At 38.8% G+C, this 19,619-nt stretch overlaps 1 protein-coding gene across 1 annotated transcript in view; it reads left to right on the forward strand.

Moving 5' to 3' along the window:
* The window catches only part of LOC141797761 (leucine-rich repeat and fibronectin type III domain-containing protein 1-like protein), a 429,138-nt gene that overhangs the window by 101,868 nt on the left and 307,651 nt on the right, over positions 1 to 19,619 (forward strand). The window contains exon 3 of the mRNA XM_074679444.1: positions 2,948 to 2,995. The gene's annotated coding sequence lies outside the window, so the exon portion shown is untranslated. The remainder of the gene's footprint in view (positions 1 to 2,947; positions 2,996 to 19,619) is intronic.

Genomic DNA, 19,619 nt, shown 5'->3' on the forward strand with positions numbered 1-19,619 from the left:
AGACATTAAATAAAAAACCTTGTGGGGTCCTGGTTGACCTGAACCGGCTTTAATTTACGACATTAACTGACCAGAGGACGGTGGTGGTGGGAGTCTTATGTGAATAGTTGTAGGCATGGACTATCATAACTGTTCACATGTTGAACTATCAGCTAAAAAATGCTGAATTACTGTTGAAGTTGGTGCTAAAAAAAAAGCTACTCCTTTAAACGAAAACTGCACATCGCAGAATGTAGCAGAAGCTTTTTTTCCTGGTGTAAATCTATACACAATATCTGTATTGTTTTGTTATAGACCTTTAGAGGCCATTAGCATCTGGTGCCATTGAGATTCATTTTGTATACTCTTCCAACAAGTATTTTTGAAAATGAAATGACACCATCAAAACACTGAAAACAAATAAGAAATGTTAGCAACTGTGGGTCATTCAACCTACAAGTGACCCACACAGCTTGAGATTCATCCAGAAGTCAGGTTCTCATGCTTTGAATCAGTGTCGAAAATCTTTCCATAAACTAAAAATGAATCCTAATCTCATGAAAAGGGAGTCAGGCTAATTACACTTCGGCTCCTTGTATCTCAATGTGTTCCTCTATCTCTGCTCACAGAGGTGAAGATTCCTCTCACTGCCGCTGCTCCCTCTTTCTCTCTCTGTGCTTTCGTGCTGTGGACTGTGAAGTCAGACATTAAGCTCTCTGATTGTTGTCACTTCTTATTCCTGTATCTTTGACTGTCCTGTCTCCTTCTCTCTCCACGTGTGCTTTCTTCTCCATGCTGCGTTTATTGACTTCCCTGTATCACAGCAGGGGGTCTGGTATCAGGGGGTGATGTTTCCTCATCACAACACGATTCCTTGAGTTGATTTACATGCAAATCATGTGATGAAACCGTACTGTCACAACATGTTCTATTTCAGCATGTGGGACACACTGAGACCTCTTATCTCCTTTAACTTCTGCTTTTCTGTAATTGAGGAGGGGCTTTGAAATTTCATATCACATGTGAGGTTGATGTCATGGTTACAGGGCTCATTATGCACATGCTATGTTCTTATGTTTTTGATGTTGCTGCTATTTCCATTTCTTGTGTGACGAGTGTCTGAATGGTTGAAATATGAGCAGCTGATAATGGAAAAAGTTGACTTCAATTCCAATGGCAGCTAGCTTTCACAGAAAATAACTTCAAGACATTACAGTGAGACTTATTCATTACAAAATTTGTATGATTAGAAACAAACTATCTCATGACATGTATCTCATGTGTTACTGCAGGGTTTTTGTCCCTGGCTAAAAGATAAAACTTTTTTGTTCTGTGATTTATTTAAGATACAAGTAGGCCTGTCACGATAACAAATTTTGCTAGACGATAATTTTCCAAAATATTATTGCAGATAAACAATATTATTGTCAATATTATTTTGATTTTTTTTCCATTTTTTCATTGATGTAATTATGATAAATGGGATGATAAAGTGAGTACACCATATCAAAAGCAAGAAACTTTGATTTCTGAAGAGTATTTAACTGTAATTAAAAGGTCAGGATCTTTTAAATAAAATAAATTAAACAAAGAATATAATCAATTTTACAAACAAGAAAGAGAAAAAAATACAATGAAAATGAAATGGACTCTCTTTTAGAAAAAAATACATGTCAATGAAAATAATTAATACTAATCAAAACAATAAAACACAGACCCTGTCTCTAAAGAAAAAACGAAACTCCAAAAAAAAAAAAACAATAAAAACTACAGCCTAAATGAAAGGGAGTTTGTACATTTCCTGAATTGTTTGTAACATGTACTTTTTCCTAGTCAATCCGTACTGTCTGTCAAACATTTTTAACATTTCTGGCTTTCAACCGTATTGAAGGGCTGCACTTCTTTGGCAATGTAGCTGTCTTTGAGCCCCCACCATTTGGCGCTTTTATTTCTATTTACTTTGCCGACCAAAAGCCTCAGTAAGAGCAGATTGTCAAAGAACAAGGCTCCGCTGCACCTCCCCTTCTTCTTCTTCGTCGCCACTATTTTCAAACAAATGCGACATATCAGCTCGTTGGTGTTCATGAGCTCACACTTTGTAAATTCTGATAAAAAACAAAATATTCCCACTCTGGGACTGTGGCAGGCGGCTTAAGAACCGTATCTTTTGTGCCATCACTCATATTAGTGTGTGTTTCCTCCTTACCCCTCAGGACGCTTGCTTCAGCTCTCTCCATGTGTGGGAGCAGCACTGTAGCAAAAGATGCCAAAGATTGCATTTTTGACAGATGCTCACTCCGCTATAAATCCTCTAAATCTGCTTTAGAACCTATGTACCCCGATGTTAGGAAAGATAGACGTAGTGAGCCATCTTCTCATTCAGCCTCTTTGGTCGAAAGAGAGGAGGAAAACAAACATGCATGCATGTGTCAGTTTATCAAGGCTGGCAAACTTACTGAGGATGTTTTTATTTATCGTTTGGTTAATCGATTTATTGATTATCGTGGGCCTAGATACAAGTCATTCTAGTGCGCTGTTGTACTAACACAGTTTCCAGTCCCATGCTGTGTTCTGGCATTGCTTGGGAGAGTTAAAGCATAATTATATGGTGTACTCAAGACAGAGGACTCCAGACTTTTGTCCCTTTGTAATGGGGAAACCCTCACTGAATCCTGCATTTCCTATAAAGGAACTCAATACCATTTTTCATGTTTATCAGAATTCAGTCAGAGCTCAGATGAACTTGATGGCTTTGCAATGCGGATTTTAATGCAGCTTTAGGATATTGGCTTGTGTGCTCATGTTTCTGCACTTGTGAAATTTGGCCAAAAATGGATTAGCTTTGTTAGCATTGATCTATTTTCAGTGGTTTCCTTTCAACCCAAAGTTCAGTTCAGGAAACTGGATTTTAGTTTGTGTAACTTTAAAAGACATTTTTCTCTTCTTCCTCTTCCTCTTTTTGTCTTAGGTGTGGATGTCTGTCACAGTCAGCCCATAATGCCTTCAATTCACTTGGGTAAGCCATTATGACCCTTATTCCTATTTTTAAATTTCACAAAAAAACAAAAACAAGCAAACAATAAAATCTAGAAAGTTAAGCAGAGTTAAGCAGAAAAACAGATGTATGGAGAGCAAAAGCAGTCAGAATGAAGTTTTTTTGTGATGATCCCAACCCCTTAGTGGTAATCTGACATCTATTGGTCTTTACAAACACATACCTGTGCACAACAAACAATCCATCTACAAAAAACGAAAAAAAAAAAAAAAAACCTTTCCCACTTGATGAACATATATACATTACACTGTGTGGAAAAAGGCCATTCATGGTCTCGATTTTCCTGATCATTTCTGGAACGTATCTGTAATTATGCATTTCTGCTCCGTACTAGGGCTGACCTTGCAAAGCATACTTTTCAACTTTCAGGAAGTCTGCATCATGATATTGTCATTCCCTTAATTTGATAACTATTAACTAGAAGTAAATCCTCTGTGTAACTCATCTCGTAAAAGTGAAACTGAAACTCAACGGGAGACAGGTGAACCAGAGCTGGGCACAGGTAGGCCATGGTCTAACAGTGTGTACCCACCGAAAGCGTTGCAAATTTTTGCGCGTTGATATTACATACAAGGTCAATTTAAAAGCACAAATTGACGCTGCGTCAGGGCGAGCATAGAGCGGCGTCAAGCGTTCAAGCGGTGAGCGTTTCCAGCGAAAAACGCTTGCTGCTCACCGCTCAATGCTTGATGCTCGTGTTGAAATAATTGAACTTTTAGAGCGAGCGAGCGTCTTGATGTGCTGGGACAGCCTATCAGCGTGGAGATCGTCACCGATGGACAGGCGCTCTGCAGCAGGAATGGAGCGCCTGCAGTTGGTATCCAGGCGGGAGATCCTGGCACCAACCCTGGATAGCAAGTCTTCAAACTGGGCAACAGTCAGCCTGAAATACTGCTGGAACCGGCTGTCGTCCAGACCCAGCTCCTGCAAGAGACAGTGGAACTCACCGAGCTCCACCGTCTCCGTAGGGTAGCATACATCCAGTACCGACGTCGGCACCTAGCCCGCAGCTGACTTCTCCACAGCAGGTACAGAGCAGCAATGGTGGTGATCGGAGCCATGTTTGACGATGAAATGATGATGGCGGACTTTTCGTGCAACGAAGCCACGGCGAGCAGTGAGTGTTTTTTGCATATTTGTACCAGCATCAAAACTCGAGCGTCTAGCGCGGCGCGATTTCACTTGACACGCGAATACATTTGCTCTCAACCCTTTTGGTGGGTACGCAAACATTAGAAATGAAAGCAGGCAATTTGTTTAGGGCCTAAGTTTGCTTTGGTTTTGTTTAAGATACATGTTATTTCCAGGCACTCTGACATTCTCTGACAAAAGTCAGTGTTTACCAGGATTGCTATGGGCTCAAGATAAAGTGTCTATTAACCTAAGGTCAATTTACAGGTAGTCAATAGCTGTTGAACTCTTTGTTGTCATTCATTTTGGTTCTTCTTCAGTTTCTCTCCCATTAAAACACCACCTAAAAATCCATATCCACTACTCTTTAAATGCAATGTAAAACTCTGTGTGTGTGTGTGTGTGTGTGTGTGTGTGTGTGTGTGTGTGTAAATATCCACAGTCTCAGCTGTCCAAACTAACAGATAAACACTCTGAAGTAATCAGATTTAACATGTTCCAGGTGAAGCTTTTGTGCCTTTGGCTACTTTGTCATTTGGATAGGACAAACACACATAGGATCTGTCTCTAAACCCTGCATGAGCTTCTGCAGGTGTGAATCTCAGTATAGCACCTGGGTGGGAAATAGCAAATGGTGATGGCAGTCACTTTATATCGACATCTTCCTTCTTCTGTTTCTTTATTTAACATGCAACTTGGAGATAAATCTGTTACATAGCCCTGGGTAAATAAAGAAAATAAGGGGCTTTGAATATAATAATGATCATCAGGTGTACTTGAATTGCTTTTTGTCTATTTTTGGTTTGAAAGCAAAAAAAAAAAAATCATATTGTACTGCTTGTATAGTTTGCATTTGCATGATGAAGGTGTGTGAATGCAACTGCATAACTGGGACTCTACATACATGCACAGGCTTTTATGCATGCAAGACAGTTAGTGTGTAGTCAGTAAACCTATCGTCCCAGTCACGATAGAGAGTGGAACAGGCCCTCATTTAATATAGGCCTGAGGCTGCTTTGACACAGTTTACATGAGGGCAGCTATTACAGACACGCTGCTGACTTCCCAAAGGACCCTATCAAAATGCCGTGAGGCAAACATGAAACTCAGAGTGGGAGGGCATCTTTACACAGTGACTGCTTGAATGACTCTATTTTGTTATAATCACATCATTGTGTTTGGGCTGAACCAAGCCAATTGTTATCATGCACTCTCAGGCATTATACTGTACTGAGACCAATACACAGGACACTGGATGGTTCCATGGTTCTGTGAGGCTGACTTTGGACATGTGCTGTATACAGCAAAATAACCCTCTCAGCAGCTTTATGGAGTGTGCCATAATGTCACTGACCCTTCACCTTGCTGGAGGATGGAAAAGGAAACCAAACGCATTTGTTGATCAGAAGTGTTGACATAACACAAAACATAACAGAGCAAAACTGCCACTCTGTTTTCTGCCTCGATTTTGTCATGTAAGGCTGTTGTGCTGTGACATCAGTTCTTTTGAGATCAATTCAAGAGCAATGGACTATACACTGGTGCACATCATCCGATGAAATTAGCTGTTTTAGTGATGTACATAGTTCAAGTGTTCTCAAATAGACACTTTAACTGCAAACTTAGCAACAAAATGTTTAAGACTGGATCGTTTTATGGCAGGAGTCGTCATATTAGCTGACCGGTCATTTGCAACAACTGTCATGAACACTATAACCCTCCTGTCCAAAATAACACTGCGTACACAAACCTCCTTCCCTCACTTATATAAATATTGTAGAATTAAATACACTGGCTGTCAAACAACGCTTAAATTTCTGTCTCACTGCTTGCATAATGATGGCCACGAACCAGATCATCCCAGCCTGTTTTAACCCATGGTCACATGTCTAGTCTTCTGGAGGCTCTTAAAGATTAGAGCTGGATTAAAATTTATAGCCTGGGAAACTGAGAGCTTTTTGCATTGCCCAAATTGCTAAGTAGCCAGATAGTGTGAAGAAGTCCTTGGTTCAGTCATGAGGAAATCCTAAAAATATCCCCAGGCTCCCCAGACTGTATTATGAGTTACCCCCCTCATTTTTACATCACCCCCACCACAAGGATTTTTTTTTTTTTTTTAATGAAAGTCTGCCATGTTTAAGTCACTAGTGTTTAAGCTGCTCTGTTTTTCTTGGTCAGCAGCAGGGGGAGTTTGCTATTTTACTGGGATTAGACAGGGAGTCCCCGGTGACTGCTGCTGCTCAAATACAATGCATTATGCAAGATTGTGTATGAGTGTGTGTCTGTGTGTGCGTGTGCGTGCACAACACAAAATGCAGCTTGGAAACATCAAGGTCAGAGTTAATTCCATGTTTTTGTGATCATACAGACGCATCAAGTCACAAAGATAGACACACGCCCACTTGTGTAAATCCACATAGCCAGACAGAAGCTTAAAAAAAAGGTTCCTCTGTTCTCTTTGGAGGACGAACATCCTTTCTATTTTTCTTTATACTTTTACAAAATCTCTGCCAAACTGATCTCCAGATGGGTCAGATGGAGGTGAAAGGGTTTCTCTGTTAGTTTTTGATACAGCAGACATAGCAGACTCTCCTTTGAGATAACCACCAGAGAAAAAAGATCTGATAAAAACAATCAAATGGTATTAATGTTGTTTTATTTCAACTTTTTTCGAGTATTTTATAACCTGACATATCTGTCCTAAGGCAATTTTGGTTTATTCACTCTCCTTCAGATATTTCTTTTAGAGCTTTTTCTGTTTGTTTGTTTGTAATTCAACCTGATCTGGTTGCAATTGATGAGTTCAATTTTTTACAGTACAGAGACGAGAGACTTACAAGCTGTTTTTTTGGAATCCTTATTTCATCTGTTACCTCAACCTGCCCCCTTTCAGTGTAACAGCGTTTTTTTCTATAGTATACATCCATAGCTCATCATCAGTATGTCATACTTATTCCCTACTCTGTTGATCATGATCAGCTCCATGTGATTATATTTCAAAAGCAGCTCATGAAACTATAGAAGCTTATTTAGGACAAAATTGAAATGAAAATGCAAACATAAAAATGATAACCCAAAACAGGAAATAGACTTGTATTTCAGTAATACAGGTGCAATATTTGAGTCTAATTGAAATTAAATGTCAGATATCCAATTATCATTTTTGTTCATTTCATTCAACACAGCACTTTATGTGACATTATTCAAATTAAAATGAAGAGTGTCTGCATTTTTATTTGAATAATAATTTCTTGAAAATTAAAATGCAAATGTAAAAATACCCCCCCCCCCCCCCCCCCACACACACACACACACACACACACACACACCCTTGAACAGCGTATAAAGGCACATGGGTTTGTAAATGTACTCACATCTATTTTTTAATGAAAGTATGCTCCTTCAACTACAGACTCATCTAAACTGTGTTTGACATCATAAGATAAATATGAAGTGAAAAAGCTCTGAGACTAAGAGAAAGGGAGATAAATACAGAGCTTTGTGTGAGTACAGCCTGAGCCACAGATACTCACCCAAGCTCACCCCTTCTTTCAGATCCCAAAAGTGCCAACTCCCCATTGCTCCCCCTCCCTTTTTTTCTCTACCTCTTTTTCTGCAACATTTCTGTCAGTCTGCCACACTTCTCCTCTTGTCTCTCTTTGCCTCACCCCTCTCCCCATAGACCACAGAGGCAGCACTTTCTTTGATCCATTTTTCAGCTCTAAATGTCACCTGCTGCACTCACCCTCTGCAGCTTGACAAGCATACACACAGGCGTACACTTAAAAAAAAAAAAGCTTTGATACACATATTTTCTCAGTACGGTTATTTGGTAGGTGGGTAAGTCTGAACACATTCACAGGAGAACTTCATTCTCTGGGAAGACTTAGTTGCTGCTAGAAAACGATTAGAAACCTGTGAAGTTCAGTGAACTAGAAACTAAAACTGAATGCTTAAATATACATTAGCGTTGCTTCAGGCCCTAATTGTGTTTTGGTCCCTCACTTTCAGACATGATCATAGATACATGAACAATGAAACACAACTGTCATTAGTTTAAAATTTGAATGTAGAGGAAAGCTCAGCATCAGCCCTGTGATTGACTGGCGACCAGTCCAGGGTTGTACCCCGCCTCTCGCCCAATGACACCTGAGATAGGCTCCAGCCACCCGTGACCCTGAACAGGATAAGCGGTTCAGTAAATGAATTAATGAAAGCTCAGCATTTTTTTGCAGTACTGTAATTTTACTCTTTGCTCCACTGTATCTAAAAATAATTTATAAGTTTAATCTCAGACACTTATTAAAATGTACACGCTGTGAGGAGCAGGGAGCAGGGAGAATGTAATCTACCTGAACAAAATGTAGTCCTGTTCTTAAAAGTGGTGATCAAGTCTACTAAAATAAATATGTCATTAACCACATGTTCAAGATTTTCCAACTTACTTCAAGGCCCAAAATAAGCCATCTGTTCAGTATTCAGCAAGCAAATATTTTGTCTTTTCCTCTTGAAGACACACCTGACAAATCTTGTGTTTAATTTCTCACAAATTTCCATTATTATATTTTTTTTCATCTGGCACACAAAAGACCAGTTTCTGCTAGTAAATCACAAGATTTATCAAGAAAGGATCATAGCTTTCTTTTAATCTTCTGTTTACAGTGAAACTGAGACTAACCAGAAAACAGATGAATGGTTGCTACTCCAGATGAAAAGTTGCAAAGATAAAAAAAAAAGACACCCCCATTTTTGTGCATATTTTGCACATTTTGAATATACATCTAGAGGGGGGAAAATTCCCTTCACTTTTTTTTAAACAATGTATGATTGTTTTATCAAATTGCTTGAACAAAGAAGTAAAAATCTTGACTGGAAGTTTATTTTTTTCCCCAAAAAGCAAAACCTATCTCTATTTGTATCTAGAATATGTCAGATTAATGTAGTTGGAGAAATAAAGTGACCACAAACTGTCTGGCGTTAGACATCTTTATTTGTGGTTGCTGAAAACAACTTCCAAACAATAAAACAAAGATTTCTACAGGGTATCCAGTAAAACATTGTGAATTTACAGGATTTGATTTCAGTAAAAAATCTTTAGGCTGTCTAGTCAGTGGTGAAAACTGTGAAGGTATTACCTGTCATCAAGTTTTAAGCTAATTTTCAGACATAAAGTTGACTGTCTGCTGATGTGTGGAACCGTACTTGTTCTCCTTTTTGTGTTGAAGAGCTTGGCTGGGTTGAGAGACTGGATCTGGATTTATGTTTGTGAGCTGGTGGTTGAAGTTTTTGGTGTTTCATCATGTAATGCTGATGCCAATGTTAGTTTGTCTTATGCTAAAGCATCTGTTGTCATGTTGGCCTAACTTGTCTTTGTTGATTGCACATTTCTTTGGGTACTTGTTCACATACACATACACAAGTACTAATGATGCAAACAGTATTGTCATTATGATGAGGTTATTTCAATTCATACCAAACTTCCTCTAACCCTACAAAAAACTTGTTTAAACGGTGTCCTCATTATTAGCTTAGAATTACTTGTATTGGAAAAAGTAACTAGGAGGTACAGCTCTAGTACAGTTCATGAAGTGTTGTCAGATACTATTAACTCTTTTAAAGGATGCTTCTGTTGGCAGAAGGCGCTGTCTTCAAGCTGACATCCCCATCAAAGTAGCATTTCAGGCACTTTCTCCAAACTCAGGCCCACCATCAGACAGCCCAGTCCTATTAGAGTGAGTCTTTAAATAGACTCTAAAGAGAACTGCATTCTCTCAAACCCGTGCTTTGTGACGGATTTTGCTTTGTTCTAACAAGGGTTCCCTGCCAGTCTATTTATTGAGGACTTTTCAAACTTTACTTGTCAGGAATGTCGGCTGTGCTACTGTTTGTAGTTTTGCCACCACTGGCAGTTTTATGATAGGAATAAAGTTGCTGCATCCCTGATCCTGATGCAAATTCAGTCACATCCTATTTACAACACCAACCTAAAAAAACAAACAAAAAAACCCCAGTGTGTTTAAAAGACTGTTAACAACAGTTCTGCCACACACATGGAGGAAGAGAGATGTTTAGAGAGGGTAGCAAGGCTGAGAGTTGTAGCGCTGAGTGTGGAGTTCAAGTGAAGATGAGGATAAAAGAGGGTTAGAGAAAGTGAGGAATGAGGGAAAGAAGAGGAAGAATTCAGGGTTTACAGGCAATGTCAAATGAGACCCTGTATAGAGCTCTGAGGGCGTAACTGTCAAAAAATTTACTACTACACTGTTGTGCACTCTGCTACTGTGAAGACATGAGACAAAGGGACTGAACAGGATCCCAGCTGTGGGAGGCGGGGCAGTAGCAATGGTGCAACATATCCAACAAGGGTCAGACAGGAAATCTTTTGTTTTAAGACAAAGATTAAAAAAGTAACAGATGAAGTTCCTCCACAGAGGTCCTTATTTATTTGACCTTCACTGGAGGCAGACCCTTATCTCTGAGTCTCTCTTTAATTAGTGTGATTGGACATATAATTACTACAAAGCCACTTTGTTTTTGATTAATGACCATTTGTCTTTTGCTTTCTGTTCCTTAATTATGCTTTTAGGAAAAACCCCACAGCTCCAGTGTTTGTACACGACCAAAAGAAAATAGGAAGCTTCAGTTTCTGGTTGCACATTAATAAGCCTAGAGAAGTACAAGAGGCAGTTAAATGTTAGGGCATTTGTAATTGACACAAAACATGATAATGTGATATGTGATAGTCATTGACCAATAGTGTTTTTTTCAAACAGTTGAGACAATAATTAGAAAATAGGTCAGCCAGAGGCTATAATAAAGCATCAGTGTCACATTCTATTCACATTAACAGAGGACTAACACTTTTTTTGATTTGCTTTGGGACACCTGTTATTATTCAGGAATATATTAACATTGCTCAACACCAGCCACACTAACAAGGCTGCATACAAAAGCAATTTATTCATTGTACATGAACTTAAAATCAAGAGGCAACATTTGTTTAACAACAGAGACAGTATGCAGGTACAAAAAAGTGCAGTTCCTAAACTCTCCATTTGAGGTGAGTTTCAAAAGCCCAGCAGTCTCCACTGACATGTTTAGATGGCCACCGTCTGCTTTGAACAATAGTTATGGAATAAAAAGCTTGTCTCTTTCTTCAAACTTACAAGTATTTGTGGTCATAAAACTTGATCATTCTGGAAATATTAACACCAATTGCTATGAATCAGGAATAAGGTCTGAATAATGGGGGCTTGGATGAGTTGACTGACAGAAAGGTGCAGTGAAGTTATTTGACAAGAGGTTGAAGACTTTAGTCCAACCTCTTTGTCTATTTCATAGATTGACTGAAAGTTAGGATTATTTAGCATGGTGACCACTATCTTTTGGCTACAGAATCCCTCTTGAGGAACCACTGAGTAAAAGTCACTGAGACTAAATTCTTGATTTAAACAGTATTTGACATGAAGCAAAAAGTTACTGCAGATCCTAACACCAGCTCCTGACACATTGATCTATAATTTCTCCAAAGCTCACATCTCTTACATGACTAAGAAAAAAAGGCCTGAATTTTTACACTACTGTTTTGTTAATTTTACACTCCAACTCAGAAATGCACTGTAATTAAGGGGTTTTCTACCTCTAATGACTGGTTGAAGCTGCAAGCTGTCTGCTGGTGTCAATGTAGCAGATCCTAGACACAGACCTCTTTGTCATTGGTTCTTTTTGGAGGAGTGAATACTTGTCTTCATGAGAGTCTGATGAAGGAGTCTGTGCTCCTATTTTCCTTTTTTTGGTGTGTGAATTTTACTGGTTATATGCTGCCTTTATCTGCAGATGGTATACAGTTTCTGATGGTTACCTGTTGGCTTTTTTATTGTGTCTTGTTTATATAGTTGTCGAGGCCGTTGCCTGGGAGTGAGGCTTGCTGTGATGTTTTCCTGCAGAAAGTGACATAAGGTTTTTTTTTTTTTCCGATATATTTTCTGGTTGTTTGATCTTTCTTGTATGTATGTGCCAGTGTGTTATATGTGAGCTGAGAGATAGTTTACAGTCCCAACAAAAGAAAAGAAAAACTGTACAAAAATGGCAAGGCTAAAACTGCTCAGATTGAGGGATATTTATGTATAAAACAAAAAACATGGAATAAAATCTGACCCATGTAAAATAAACATATGACCATAATTAAAGAGTGAGAAAAAAGTTAGTCTGTTCTTAGAGATTCTTCTTGTCTGACATGAAAAAAATTACTCAGCAGAATCATTGACCTCACCTTAGAAGGTGACGTGGTACAAAAGAATCTGAAAACCCTGATTATCTAAAATGCCTTAGAGTGATTACAATTTTTGCATTTTACCATACTAACAATCAAAACTTTAGACTCTTATTGTTTTGTTGCCTTTTTAAGCAGGCAGACTTATAAGGAATAGACCCATCTTCCTCTTCAGACATATTTGCATTTCTCACTGCTTATGGAAATCTACAGTAATTCTGCTAAATCTCAAAATCCTGTTTCAAAATGTCATTCTAAGGATAGTAAAATGGATTTACATCATACTACCCTAACAACTTGTCTGTATTTTGTCAGTATTAAACCTTTCCTGCTGGAGCAGTCCGTTGACAGTTTCTAAAATAGCCCTGTAGAACTTCTCAAAGCATCCCTGTATGCTATAGAATAAGGTTTGCATTATTACCCTATTTCTTCTCAAGGTTAAGAAAGTTACAAGTCGTGTTTCTCTAACAAAACAATACAATACACATAGTCTGGCTACTTTTTGGGGACAATCCACAGGTTTTAAGAGAGGTTATTGTTTTCCCAAGTTTGAACATGGATTTAGGGTAGCATTGCTGGGTTCCCACATTGATGATTGTTATATAGAATAGAATAGAATAGAATAGAATAGAATAGAATAGAATAGAATAGAACTTTATTGTCAATTTAACAAGTACAATGGAATTGAATTCACAGCAGCAATCAAGAAAACAAAAGTAATAAAGTGTAAAGAAGGTGCAAAAAGGTCCATAAGAAAATAGATGATGACAGCTTGTCCATCTTTCTCGAGTTCAGCCAGCCTTCACCTCCACAGGGTCCAGGACTGAGCTTCTTCAGTCATGCTCCATCTCTGTCCCCTGGATCCTGTCTGCTCACAGCAGGTGAAGCTCTTCCAATGTGGCGTTGGTGTCTGATGTTAGCTCCGTTAGCCATGTCTGTGAATAGCATGATGCTACTCTGCCCTCTGGTATTCCCTCTGCTGCTGGGTTAGCACAGCTAGCTTGTCCATCTCATTGGAGATAGATCTTACGTTCCCAATAACGATGAATGGAAGGACAGGTCCATGTCGTCACTTCTTCTTCGTCGTCATAGCTCACACCTGAGAACCAGCACGTTGTCCTCACCTCCTTCTCCTCACCTTGTGGGAAGACATCAGGCCTTACACCAGTTAGCACTGACATGCTACAGGCTGCTAACAGCTGAGTTCACATGCAAACAATGCAGCCATGGTTACATGTAGGATCTCCAGACAAACACAGGAGAAAAAGTAGTAAAAATATCACTGAAGCCACACAAAGTTTGGTGTCTATGACCAACAAATGAGCCATACAAAGTAATGAGCCACTCTAAATACAAAGATTACAAAAAATAGACGAATAAATTACAAGAAACGGACAAAGAAGAGAGAGCTGCTGCAAAAGGCAGCCATAGCCAACAGGGCGGCACCTAGCAATGTGCATGATTGAGTTGACTTTTAGAGCACTTCATATTCACATGTTAGAGTAAATCTCTAAATCTGTCTGTTAACTACTCAAAACAGTCTCTTCTAAAATTAGCATGCGCTTTTTATGATATCATCACGTCACTTACTGAAACAATGCATAGAGATCTTTTAAGTGGTACATGCCTTGTTAGAGGGGCGGGCCTCAAGCATCAGCATCTACCCACAGCTCAGCTCTTGATAGGCCTACAGAGAGCTGGCCTATCAGGGGTTTGTGATGCAGGGGGCCTGAAAGACAGAAGCCAAAATAAAGAAGCTGCAAGAGCAGTTACAGAGACAGTTTAAAGCCTAAATAATAAAAGCACAAACCCCCCTTCTTCAGTGTGTACTTGGTCCACAAAGGAACACAGACTGGTGGGTCATGCATGTGTGATTGTTGTAGATGTTTTGGCCACATCACCTCTTAATGATCAGTTAGCAAAGAACAAAACCAAAACACTTCCCTTCCCTTTATTTTATTTCCATTCTTTGTTTTACTTTCTACTTCTTTCTGGGGTAAAAATACATTTTCAATATTAAAAATTAATCACAGAACCTGTTGTGGGTGATCTGCACGCACACTGTTTACAGAAACAAACTCATAAACACAAAGTTGTCTCTCCTGTAACTGCATTTACTGCAGGGCAACTTTTTCTACCAACTATCAACTTCTTTCCATCGAGTGTTAAAAGCCTTGCCTTCTATACCACGCATTTTTATTCATTTCTACATGCTACATCATCAGCAACAATCATCCCCCACATGGCTCACCTGCTGTGAAAACTGAACTGTGAGGGAAAAAATTAACTTTTGCTACTTCATCAAACACATTGCTGATAAATACAGTCCACACAGCCAACACATACAAGAGGGAGAATGGAGAAGACGTGAGCAAGCAGCTGTGGGCAGAGAGAAATTGTGGGCAGACAAGTACAACCAAAAAATGGGAAAGAAAAAGGAAAATGCAGATGAAGTTAACCTGTATCCTGATGCTTCTGGCAAAAATAAGAAATTCATCATTAAAAGACTATTTATGCATGAAAGTTTTTTCAATATTAAGTATTATATCTACACTATCAAACTCTGCTTTTACTGTCTCTTGTTACTCAGATTAAATCAGGAGAGATTGCTTAGGTCTAATCAAAACAAATAAATAAATAAGTAAACAAATAAATGGATTTGAATGAATTCACCTAAGAGGTTTAAAAACTGGATCTAGCATTGATTCAGCAAAGGCTTGGGAATCTGTGCTTTTGAGACAAGTCCAGAAATGTCAGATACAAGGAAACAGTGATAACGTCTCAAACTTTCAGTAAACGAATACGATAAATTTTGGCAAAATTTTTCGATACTTTGGTATAGCTAATGCAAAAACTTTCAGAGTGACTTGATCAATGTAAGACGAAGCTGCACTTCTACTAGATTATTTCGCGGTGTACCTGCATTTATGCTCAAACAGGCTTTGAGATGCATACATAAATTGCATTGCTATGAATAGTTGAGGTCTTGAGTAGGCCAGTCTTTTCCCGTCTAAATTAATCTAAACTACTTTGAGACTCAGTCCTATTAGTGTACAGTATTGTACTTTTTTCCCAAAAAAACACTGGGTGGTTCAGGTAATTTTTGCATGAATCTAACTGCATAGTCAGTGATCTGTGAGTACCTTGAAAGTTGACAACAAGGCAAACCCAGCAGGGAATGCTGGTGGATACTGGAGTCAGCCAGTTGACAACAGAACACAACCGAGCAGCCAGAAGCATTTCAGCTCCAAAGAACAACAGACTAACATTAACATTGAATTACTAGAGTGATTTACAGCTGCCTGTACCAGGATTTACTACACCTCTAGGACAACAGAGACACGTCAGGTGGAAACAGAAGAGGTGTAATGCAGGAGGGATGCAGGAGAGCCAGAGCTCAATTCTGGAAGCTTGGAACTGGGTTTTCTTGAGTTAGACTCCGCAAATCTTTCCTGTTAAGTCACCAGTAATGGATAAATGAAATAGAAAATAACAGATTCACTCCACAACATTTATTTCTAGAAGGGGAAAAAAAACATATTTCCCTGATATTTTTATAACAGTATCAGATATTTCCAAGAATTAACTTGACTGCTAATAAAAGATCAAGTCTATGGAAAGCTAAAATAAACTGTATATTCACTCCATTTGATAGTTTTGATGAGTTGAAGAGGTGGAAATTATTTCATCCAAGAAAAAAGGCAAGCACTGATTGTGTTTAGGTCAAATTAGGGGAGTGTCGGAGAATTTTCTAACTGCTGTGTAAAATTAGATAATTGGTTAATGTGACAGACATGAGATCTCGAGTCACTCACCTGGGGCAAATATTATGCAAGACAAATTTAGCTTGTCAAAGCTGGCTCCCAAGCTTGCACGTAAAGGAAATAAAACCCATCACCTTCTTTATTTATCAACGGGTGCAGCCACTGAAAGTTGCGAGTAATGAAGGCATCTGTAAAATGTTACCAACACTGGTATAGCTAGTCATGTTTGTGTTTTTTCAAAGGCCCAACACAACAGTACTGGGGGGAAAAGCTTGAATCTGAGGAAAGCGTTGTTACTGTCAAAGAGTTTGCTTTAGTGTTGTACTGCATGGACATCACATATGTGACTAGAACAGCACAGTAGGGACAGATGACTTGGAGCTTCCAATGTCTGCCCAGCTCTTTCCTGATATTACTCCAGAGGGCTGGTCAATCAGATGGAAGGTGGTTGGTGCGGTGTTAAGCCTCAAAGAGACAGCAGCTAGAACAAAGTTTTGACCATTTTGTCATTACAGGGTTTCATCACAGTAGCCAGATATACATGGACCCAGATATTCCGCTTGCATTCAGTTTTTGCTCGGACAGAAAGAATTTAACCTTTGTATACACCTCATTCCGAAAGAAAAGTGCCAGTCTGAATGGACATTTCAGCGGTTTCACAGGAGCGGAATATTCCCTTCCCCAAACTGATTGAGGTATCATGTATCCACTTAAATGGAAAGTTGCCAGGGTGTGTTCTTTCATAGCATGCTCAGATATGACGTAAGACGCAACTAGAGACGTTCCTCAATTTGTTTACGTTTCTGTTTGACTATTCTGTTTGATTATAGCGGTGCATGTAGACCAGAGATTGGAATATTCCTTTCCATGTATACTATTGTTTTCAGAAAAGTCATTCGGAAAGATGAAAAACTCCTCATGTAAATCTGGCTAGTGTTGCTCAAGTTAAAACTGTGTAGAAACTTAGAAACTAAATGACTGCACATTTCTTGTTAGATAAAATATTTTAATTTAGTTCATCTCATTTTGGAAACTTAATATGTAGCTTGAGAGCAGAAATACAACACACTGCAAAATATAGTATGACACCATCTGGTATATTAAAAATGTTTTCAAACTCAATATTGTGTCATATTGTGACTTGAACATGGTAATAATATTGTATCTTTACTGCTCAGAAACTCTATAAAATCATCAAAGTCAAGGCTGAGGAGCCAGAGGATATTGAAGGGGGTAAAAGGGAACCATTTCCACTTTGAAAATATGACCCAGTTTATACTTAAGTTACAGAGTTATGTTTTTTTTGCAGTGATCAGTAAAAGCCCAGCCCTGTCGGAGAAACTCTTCTCTGATAGTGTTCCTCATTTTTCCATCTCAATGCTTGTGTTTCATAGTGCATTAAAGTATATTAAAATATTTTAGCAGTAAGGACCATTATTAAGGCTTACAAAGTGGATCTTTAGACTCTGTTGATAAATCAAATAAGGCATTTCGGAAGACGATGATAGGCAAAAAGGAAAAAAAACGGAAACAATATAGAAGATGAATCAGTTTATTGTAATAACCCCATAGATTATTGAGTTTATTACCCCCATGTTGATTTCATTTTTCTGTGCTCTTGTATTTGTAGCTTTCTTCTTTTATTGTTAGAAAGCTTAGATGACACATGCCAGCTTGTTTGAGTGCATTGTCCTTGTCAGTGGGGATTCACTTTGTCCTTTTATAATGGCAATCAACAAGGATAATTACCCTGCAGTGTTTGGATCATGCACATGCATCAAGGTGTGCATGGAATGTGACTCTCTCTCTGTAATTGTGTGTATGTTTCAGTGTGTGCATTGGCCTTTGTGGGAGCATTTTGCACATGTGCGATCATTGATGTGCAATTCAGATGACTAATTTGCCAGCCGGCTTCTCTTGACCCTGAGTCAATTCACCAATGATGATTGACATTTAACACCCATGTGACTGCATGTTTGGTCACTTCACAGCTTGCTGATTTTCCATAGCCCACAACAGACCAGCTCTGTTTGTCATATATGCTCTCGCACACGCACTGTGGCTCTTTATGACATTCATTTGTCAGGGCAGCAGCACCCAATCCAACCAAAGAGATGAAAAATGGTTGTTGTAACTCCAGAATGTACCTCAAATCAATAGTTGAAAGGGCTAATCAATAGCAGCATCTTTGGGAAATGATTAAGATGCTTGAAATAGGATGTTACACAACCTTCTTCCTTGTTATGGAGTTTGATTGACTGCTCTTGTTGCCCACTCTGCAATTTACATACCGTCCTATCCCTTGACAGCATCATTGCCCAACTTTATTGCCTTGTAAGGTTACCCATTCATCATTTCTTTGCAGAAAAAAAACTGAAAACTTATTCAGTCAACATCAGTGGGGTAGAAGTTGTGGCTGTGTAGTCACAATTTCAATACAGTGTTAAAGCTTGCAGCAGATCAATTTTCTCTTCTAGTGCTGTTCTTCATTAATTCAGGACAGAAGGCCAGTGTTGAGGAAATTGCTTAATAGTATGAACTGATTGGCATTTAGCTGGACTTATTTCTCCAGGCTCCAACCTTTTGATGGAACCTCATTTAAGCAAGGAAAACAAGAAACATTCAGTAAGTCACACATTTATTTATGTATATATTTTTGCCTTGAATAAATTGGTTAATGTTTTATTCACACAAACTTTAATGAAAAGGATTGATCATGCCAATTATTTTATTGATTTCTAGGTTGATGCCAGTCACAATATGAATTGCATGAATGAATTGCAAAATCATCAGCGCATTTGGACCAATATCACATGGACTGAGGCATCAGGTTCTAAGCAAATGTGGCGATTCTTCAGTGACATGTATGGCATGCAAAATCTGCTCCATACCGCTGTGAGGCAAAGCAAGCTACTGCAGTGAGTTACCATGTACGTGGGTTGGAGTTTTGCATACGCAGCATTTTTATTACTATTTTTTTTTAATTTGTTGATAGCTTATTTTTTTTTCCAGTAGGCCAAGTGAGAAGCCCTCTAACTTTTTTTTTTTTATTGAGACGATTTGAATGCAGCAGAAGAATCCCTTGAGAGTAAGCTGTGCTGAGATTCAGTCTTAAGCCAATTAGGAAACAACAACAGTAGACCTTACCCCTTCTACTGCCTAGGTAGAAGTTTGACGACCATGCTGACAAAATGTTCAGCCTTCAGCTGTCACTTACTAGAATAAGTTTTAATCATCAACTGTTAGCTAGCAGATTGTTATGTCAACTTTTCTTAACCTCCTATTACTGTACAGCGCTCCTGATGTTGCTGCAAAGGCTGGAATACAACTAATTAATGCAATTTGGTGAAAGTTTCCCCTCCAACCCATTGGGACTGAACTCCATGAGCACAATGCCTCTCTGCTACCCCAACTTTTCTTA

Source organism: Halichoeres trimaculatus, unplaced genomic scaffold (assembly GCF_033239565.1).
Source record: "Halichoeres trimaculatus isolate MK-OKI-2021-1 unplaced genomic scaffold, fHalTri1.1 fHalTri1_scaffold_9, whole genome shotgun sequence".
Taxonomy (NCBI): Eukaryota; Metazoa; Chordata; class Actinopteri; order Labriformes; family Labridae; genus Halichoeres; species Halichoeres trimaculatus.